Source organism: Lactuca saligna, chromosome 8 (genome assembly GCF_052625555.1).
Source record: "Lactuca saligna cultivar CGN05327 chromosome 8, ASM5262555v1, whole genome shotgun sequence".
Taxonomy (NCBI): Eukaryota; Viridiplantae; Streptophyta; class Magnoliopsida; order Asterales; family Asteraceae; genus Lactuca; species Lactuca saligna.
The window spans coordinates 97,455,735-97,465,358 of NC_136424.1; the positions used below are offsets into that span (position 1 = coordinate 97,455,735).

General features: G+C 39.9%; 1 pseudogene; it reads right to left on the reverse strand.

Annotated features, from left to right (window-relative positions):
- Positions 1 to 1,180: 1,180 nt before the first annotated feature.
- Positions 1,181 to 1,954, reverse strand: LOC145012589 (protein ecdysoneless homolog pseudogene; annotated as a pseudogene).
- Between the last annotated feature and the right edge of the window lie 7,670 nt (positions 1,955 to 9,624).

Sequence of the window (9,624 nt, forward strand, 5' to 3'; positions counted from 1 at the left end):
AACAACAAAAACGAGAGAAGAGCAACACAATTACTAGATTTGTTAGGTTTGATTTTTTATTTACTTTTTTGGTCATGGTGAGTTTATAAAATATAAAAACATTTTCTAAAATTTATATAAAAATAGATTTGCATTTTTTTTTACATATATATTTTCCTTAAATTGTTGATAAATTTTAAATTGATGATTAGATTTTGATTTTAGTTGATTTTTTTTCATAATTAGAATACTTCTCAAAATAGGAGGCAAATATGACCGGGCTAATTTTATTTAATTATAAAACATAAAAATAGATTTTATAAAAATATCAACATTGTAACTATAAATTATCCTAAAAATTGAATGGGTGACACATCACACACCCCAGCATCACAGAAGATACCTTTGTTGGATAACTTTAATCAAATATTTATAAAAAATAAATCAAGTAAAGTTTTTAAAATCATTTGTCCTTGTGATCTTCTAGGAGTTTAAGGACCATGATTTCAAGCAAATAGGAAACGGGACCCGGTAATCTCTCGTGTGAAGAAAACGAACCAACAAAGTTCTTCACAAGGTTCACTTCCACATCTACAACACTAAACTCTTATTCATCCACATCTTCATTGGTATTCGATGTTCTCTGAAAATTTTCATAAATAACCTCCATCAATATCACTCACTTGAACATGAATGGTCTAAATTTTATAAAATATAACAAACCTCATCCTTCTTCAATTCCGGCTCATTTGCACGAATAAAGATTTTATCGACTATTGTCCTCTTGAGTCTTGAGTTCCTGACTCATCAGAGCAATAGAATAAGAGCGCATGAAAACCGTTTTTTCATCTTCATCATCATCGGCCTCAACTTTCCCTTATAACTTATAAGACTAATGATTTATTAATCTAATCGATTAAATTATATTACAACTAACATAGATTCATATAAAAAACTTACCCAAATCCATATCAGAGTCCAGCTCATCATCATCATCATCATCATCATCTCGTCTCCATCCCCATTTGAAGGATTCATAACTGACTCCATTTCTTTCATAAACAGCTCCACATCCAGGTCTGTATCTTCTGAATTCCTAAAGTAACAAAAACATCGAATTTTATATAATAAAAAAACCATGAAGATTTATTTAAAAATAGATAAAAACTTGCCTGTTTTAAGGAACTCCTGCTCCTTCAAAGCTTGACATTTTCTGAGCAAATTCTTGCATTGATTTTGCTATATCACCAAGATCGTGATCATTTAAATTTGAAATTTTGGTGCTTGAAATGTTATATTTGACAGAAATGTTTCCATTTTAGCAGCGTACTTCATTGAGTCTATATCACGGTCATAAAAGCCTTCAACAGCTGAGATTAAACATGGTTCGTGTTTCAAGATCTGTGTCGCTAATAATGGAACCCTATCCTATGCATATTCTTAATTGCCCTAATCTGGGTAATCCCCAATTGGATTCTTTATGGCTAATTGGACTGAATTTGGTGCCTTGGTTTCATTTTCTTGTTAGATTAGATATAAAAGCGCATTGTCTAAAGTAGGATGATATGTAGGCTGCCATTTATGATAAAGATTCGGTTGGTGGTGGTTTTAACTTTTAAGGGTGACCCATTTTGAAAGAGTAGAAAGACAATGAACCATTCGTCTTCAAGATTGTCTCCATATCTGAGCTTACCATGAAGATGGGGGATGCGATTTGAGGGGCAAAAGGAACGATGTGATTGGGTGGATGGGGAGAGAGTGAAGGGTTCGTGTTGCCATATGAAATTGGTGGTGTATTGGGTGAGATATTGGAGGATTTGGAGGTAGGAGGAGAGAAAGAGGGGTAGATTTGGAATTTTGGGAAATGGGGTCTGTGAAAGAGAGGAGTCGCTGAATATGGTGAAGAAGACAGTGTCTTCAGGGAGTCTGGAGTTTTTTTTTGGGAGAAGATGGATGAAGGGTTGTATTCTAACATTGTTTTTAGATCTTATGATTACAGAAACCAAGTACTTCTTTTTCAGTTGATGCTCTCAAAAGCATGCTTAAAATGAAGAATTTTTTTCACAAAATCATAAAGAAAATCAGAGAAATTTCAAGTGTATCACAATCCCCCCTGTTTCACGATAACAAGATCAAGAACATGACCAATTAATCTATACTTCCAAAAAGAAATACCAACATAATTTGATCAAAAACTGAAAAATTCTCTAAATTTCTAATCGATAATGCATATAATTCATCTGGTTTTAAATAGTAAAGCGCATAATTATATGAGATATAAGATAACCCAAGAAAGAAAGTCAAAAAAAATAAAAAATAATAAAAAATAATTTGAACCTTGTTTGAGTAAACTGAGTACCTACAAAAATTCAATAAAATTTTGAGTATATAAAGTTCATGAGAAGTGTTTTGGTGAATTCTGATTCGGTTTTGAAATGGGACTACATTTTCAAATAGCTAATGGCATAGGTGCAACATTTGACATTGATGTAACGCCCATAAAATCAAGCTAATTTAAAACTTTTTCAAACATCCAAAAACTATTAGTTATTACAAAATATTTTCAAAATAGTTTAATTTCAGAGTATCACAGAAACAATAAGTCCAAAACACGAGGATGTGTACGGTCACGCATTCGCTTTGCCGAGATATCTGAAGCACCGAAACAATAAACTGAAACCGTAAGTACAAAACTTAGTAAGTTCCCCCAATATACTCATACACACAACAATACACATATAATCACAAACAACATACTATGGGTCAAATCAACCATCGGATTGGAATACCCTAGGCCCTCAACCATCCGGTTGGAATGCCAACATACTATGGGTCCAATCATTTTCGGGATGGAATACCCCAAGCCCACAACCAACATGTTGGAATGCCCACATACTACGAGTCCAATCATCCTCGGGATGGAATACTCACGACCCACAACCAACAGGTTAGAATGCCCACATATTACGAGTCCAATCATCCTCGGGATGGAATACTCACGGTCCACAACCAACAGGTTGGAATGCCCATGTCTATTGGCTTTTGCACAAAGCAGATAAGCCTCAACCACCAATCAAACATGTGCACATATAACAAATAATCACATAACAGTCTATAGACTGATAAATCGATCTAACTGATCATAGCAACATAATAACATCCTATCTACCAGGGTATTGATCTAACAGATCATAATAGTATATACCATTCTATCTACCAGGATACCGATCTAACAAATCATACTAGCATAACATATCAGGATAATAATCCGAAAGGGCCGGCCTTGGTGCCTTAGACCATTGAGTATAGTGAGGAAAACTCACTTCACACTGCTAAAGTCCCACGGTTAAAACCCCAGCTGCTGGTTGATAGATTCTTGAGCTGTCAACCTCAAACAACACCCAATTAATAATTCGATTCCAAGCCCAAGGTCCAACTCACACTCCAAAGGCCCAAAAGTCAAGTAATGGGCCAAAGCCCAACATATGGCCCAATTTTCCAAATTGGGCCAAGACCTCTACATGGTTTTTCCTTAAGGTCCATCCATTTATTCTAGCCCAAACTCTTGGTATTCCTATGCCCCAATATCACATAATCATAAAGGCCCAAATATGGTCCGTCTATGGCCCCATTTTCCAAATTGGGCCCAAGACTCTCACATGGGCCTAAGACTCTCACATGGGCCTTATCCCAAAACCCATACAATTATTTAGTTCATTTACTTATTCTTGGAAAGCCCATTAATAGTCTAATCACCAAAGCCCAAGAGAAAGACCCAACTTAAGGCCCAAGTGAAATTAGGGTCCTCACTCCTAAAGGAATGCTAAATATCTCATAACCGGCCTACCAGCCTCACACAACCCACCCAACCATGAAACTTCCACCAACCCTACATTAGTAGTGTATGCTAGCCATACATAATGCTGGACCCGATAGACTTTCGAATGTCCGATCCTACCCTAATCCTCCAATCAAAAAAGAACATAACATAAGGCCAAACCAAAGATTCTCAGGCTATACGACCTTAATTAATTATAGTCGTGATGCATACGCAAGCAACTACAATAATGATGTCAATCTCATATAAGGAAAACCCTAAGCTAGCAGGCATCATGTAATAATTCAATTCTATCATGCAATTCCTGAAGATTCCTATCCTAGTAGTAGCATGTTGTTCTAACATATCACAATATCAAATAACCGTATTGTATTTTGGGGTCTACTTACTGGCTCCGGCTGATCGTACACCTTGCATCATCCTTTATTTATTTTAAAAACCTTTTTGAAAAATATCATTTTGAAAATCTTTTTCCTTGGTTTGTGACTGGATTCACACAAGTGTTCCTCTAATTCACTCAAACTAAGGCTCTGATACCAACTTGTAACACCCATAAAGTCAAGCCAATTTAAAACTTTTTCAAACATCCAAAACCCATTATTTATTACAAAATATTTTCAAAATAGTTTAATATCAGAGTATCCCAGAAAACATAAGTCCAAAAACACGAGGATGTGTACGGTCACGCATTCGCCTTGCCGAGATATCTGAAGCACCTAAAACAATAAACTGAAACCGTAAGCACAAAGCTTAGTGAGTTCCCTCAATATACCCATACACACAACAATACACATATAATCACAAACAATATACCATGGGTCCAATCAACCATCGGGTTGGAATACCCTAGGCCCTTAACCATCCGGTTGGAATGCCAACATACTATGGGTCCAATCATCCTCGGGATGGAATGCCCCAAGGCCACAACCATCAGGTTGGAATGACCACATACTATGAGTCCAATCATCCTCGGGATGGAATACTCATTGCCCACAACCAATAGAGAGGCCCAACTTAAGGCCCAAGTGAAATTAGGGTTTTCACATTAAATGATGATTAGGGTTAAGTGTTCCTACTTAACCCATTAAGGAATTGATCCATTAAGTCCAATATTACCTTAGGTTAATTTGTCAATGATTATTAAGTAATATTTTAGGTTTATTAATTAATTACCATGCGGTCTTGATTAATCCCAAAATTAGGGTTTCCCAAACCCTAATCAGGGTTTCCAATCCAATACTAGCCCATTAGCCACATGTTTGGGTTTTTAGGTCAATTAGGGCTTCATTAGGCCTACTAGGGTCTCATAAGGCCCATTAGGGTTTTCATAAGGCGGACACCACCCACTACAACCTCGGGTAGTGGTGGTCAACGACGACTCACGGCGGCAGTCACCACCTCACGGTGGTGGTTACAAGTTTCTTTTTATTATACTAGCATCGGTTACAATAATACAAAGAAAAACCCAACTAACTCTCACACACACACACACACTAATACAAACACATACACATACATACACACACAGCCACCGTAGCGGTGAACGACGGTGGTACATGGCAGCAGCCACCACCTCACGGTGGTGGTGGGTTTTTCACGAATTCTGTTTACACAACACACACACACACACACATTCCACGCAATACAACAACAACACACACACAACTAAATACATGGTAAAACACACACACAACCACCTCCCACGGTGGTTGGTGGCGACAGAAAAATGGCAGCAAGCCGCAGAATGGTTGTAGCAAGCGGCGGTGATGAGTTTTCCTTCTGGTTACTGGCCAAGAAAAACCTACACATCAGTAACCTTACGAAAATGGGCATACACATAACCAATTGTACACATAGACACCTTTACATAGTGGATGGTTGTAGCTGAAAAGAATGACATGGTGGTAGCCACCATGGTGGGTTTCTCTTGAGTTTTCTCAGACCAAACATGCTCCCACAAGCATTCCAGGTTCTATTAGCAACTCCATCTCTTCCATATATGATATAATAACTCCCAACCACCGACTAGGTAGCTGAGGAGGCTGGAACAGTGGAAACGACGACTATAGGGCCACCGATGGAAGTAATTGAGGTATACGATGTCGAATCACCGAGAATGGCGAAGGAGAGGAGAGGGAGAGGTAGCAGACGGCCTTACCAACAGGTTTCCGGTTGCACACAACTCCCGCAACAACAATCTTAGCTCCGTTGTCGATCTTTGGCTGTCATCCCGGTTGTACATGACGGTTCTGGTAGCGGAGATCCTCAACAAGCAGCGACGACTGGAGGTATACCAAGGGTAGTGCTGACTGATATAACGAATGAGGCTTAGGGTTTGTTTCCAGGAAACGATGGGGAAGGGGTCACCGGGTGTATCCTGTGTCCTCATCTCAACCCTCAAACTTACCAAACAACCCCTCCTATACAAAACCCTTTTTAATCTGAGTCTAGAATTTACCATTTAGTCCCTGCCCCCAAGAATCTATTCGATAAAAGTCCAAATGATACCAAAAACACCCCAAATTCTGAAATCCTTTTCAAAATAGATCCCAAAATTACACTTTAACCCCCGGAGATTCAAATCTTGTCATTTGGCTTTCCGAAACCAACACCCGACTAATTATTACATGATTTTGGACAATGATAATATAAAATAATAATAAAATTACATCTCAGGGTTCCATATTTATTATTTAATTATTCTATTTTAAAAAGGATGTTACAGCTCTTCCCCACTTAAATTGGATTTCGTCCTCGAAATCATTCTTCATCATCCCTTACACGCCAGACAACTTGAACTATGTGGCCATAATTCCGTGCATAATCCCAGCCTTTCCAAGGCAACCGTATCCAACCCTCGTAGGGTTCTAGAACCTGATGATACACGAATTCCATGTAGTCTGATCACTTTTAATCAATCTGAAATCTGAAGTATCGAGATGGTCTGGCTCCCCGACAGGCCACCCACATTGAATCGTTTCCAAGTTCATTGCACTTATCTCCCAAATGGATTATCAAGTTCTGATAATCTGGGGTTCCTACTAGAAGATAGAGTCACAGACCAACTTTCCCTGCAGTACACTTATACTTGACAGAAAGCTCTTCCAGAATACCGGATTCCTGCCCGGTTGTTGAACAAACGAGCAATCATACAGTCACTCCACGCGACCTGCAAATGAAACTTCGAATAGCAATAACCACCCTATCTATATCACCACTCATGGCTCCCTTAGTCCTTCTAGTCCATCTGACCATAATAGTCTAATATCCTACCGTCACCAAATCCACGGCTAAAAGCGATTGCAACATGACCAATGGTAGCCTTACATCACAAGCAACCTTTAGCAATCCATTGCTTCCTTGATCTCATAACTGTAGTGTCGCTCCTACAGTCTTATCATTGGCTTAACCAGGTTTAATCCCTCTGGGGAAACCCATAAACAATCCATGGATTTCCATATCCTCATTGCTACACCCGAACTGGTGGGTACTACTGTCCCTTCCGCGTCCTAACAACGCGATCATGCTATCTACCAACCTAGTGAATGCTATGGCTACACCCACAAACTTACATCACTCTAGCACTATCTTCTAACCTTGTAAATGCTACGGCTACACCCGTAAACTTACAACACTTCTAGCACTATCTGCTGCTAGTGAAGGCTATGGCTACTCCCACAGTCTTACAACACTTTCTATACTACCTGATCGCTGGTGAATGCTACAGCTACCTCCACGGTCTTACAACACTTTCCATACTACCTGATCGCTAGTGAATGCTATGGCTACCCCCGTAGTCTTACAACACTTTCCATATTACCTGATCGCTAGTGAATGCTACGGCTACCCCCGCAGTCTTACAAAACTTTCCATACTGGTCGAACACGCAATCGACCTAACACACAACTGAACTTAATTCATGTCTAGAATCCCAACCTGATTCCCCAAATTCTGCTATCAAGCACCGAGAAGACGCGATTCTCATGCTGGGGAGTTTTACCAAACTCCCAACTCACACAACCCTCAAACCAAACAGCCACTTGGGTTGTCTTCCTTCCTAAAAACGATGCGAAACTTATAACATTTTCAAAACCGCTCCTGCTTCTGAATTCCAAGATAATTCTCCCCCACGTAGATTCAACTAAGTCTTTACAATACATGAAAGTTGGATAATTCCCAATCGTCCTCGCTTTCCAACGATCGATCCGATGACAACCAACTATTTCTAACTAGTGCTCCATTACCAGCCAGTCCCCAACAATCACACGCTTCTAAGAACTAGTTGAACACTTCCTGAATCCCAGTGAAACCGATAGTCACTAATGCTTGAATGATCCCACACTCAAATATTGAAAACCTAAAAATAGGTGCTCCAACTAATATCTCAACAGCGAGCTACTTCCCTTGGCACCCTCATCCGCCAATCAACAACGGTTACTAAAACCACTGAATCCTGACAATGCTAAATAACCATCATGTAGGACCCTATCTGTAGACCTCCCACATAATACCCTTCTTCCCAAAGTGTTCTAATAATTCTCCTGCTCTGAGCTCTAGAAATCATATCATTAAGGGCCTTGCACCCTCACTCACTCACCAGCTCAATCATCCACAACTAAGCTATAGTAACTAAAACAACCCATGCCCTAAGCCAGGCTACAACTACTCCCATGACATAGTCTCCAACCCTAAAAGTGCAATAAATCGCACAATCAACCCTTACCGCCCGATACAAGAGATCTAAGGCGAAACGGATCTTAGCTCCTATGAGTAGGGATGGTAATCGTGTGCACCTCACAAGATACTCATGCCACATCGACTCACCCACACTCACTAATGCTGAAATACTGTCGCCAACCCCTGTGACTAGTTGACCCCGAGCTAGATTATAACCTAATCATGGGGTCACAAGCCTGCTCACTCCTTCGAGCTCGAAAATTGACAAGGTACAATCCTTGCTCTAAAAAACAACATTCCAATCCTTCAATTAAACATTCTACTTCCAGCTGCAAAACTCCAGCTGAACATAATCATAACTCCCTTCCGAAGTCCCCGCGACTTGCATTCGGGCCTCGAGCAAAACCCTCGAATCCTCAATTCCAATAACTCTTGTGATAGCTACTCCCGCTTAGCCTGCTGAATGTAACGAGTATAGAATATCTCCTTGATCCCAAGTAACTATAGCTCTCTGCCCATCAGAACACATCCTAATAACAAGTCCTAGTAATGGAAAGCTTGACCAGCTCCTCCTTCTAGCGCCGTTACAGCTGTTATAGTTGTCGTGGTATCCGTCTCGGCAATTACTGCATAGCAATCATCGAAATACTCAACCACGGCGGTCTTGATAGATCCAAACATCTCCAGAAACTATCTCCGGACAACCTCAATCACCTATTTTCGGATGATCCCGTTGACACAATGCTCGGACAATGCTTTGCTAACCTGGCTACCAGCTCCCAATCCTAACCTGGATCCGATCTCAAGATGTATCGTAACCACCATTCTGATAATGCACCAGAAAGGTCTTTGATAATCCATATGATGGAAGGGAACCAATTCCCAACCAAACCCTATGGATTGTGACTTCCTTTATATGTGTATGGGTCCTGTGCTTGCAGTAGTATGGGCCCATACTACCTTCTACACCTACCGATATTTGTCTCAAGTATCATCACAACACCCTAATAATATACATGATCATGGCGAGCGCTCAATCATCACTCCTAGAGGAATGCTAAATATCTCATAACTGTCCTACCGGCCTCACACAACCCAACCATCCATGAAACTTCCACCAACCCTACAGC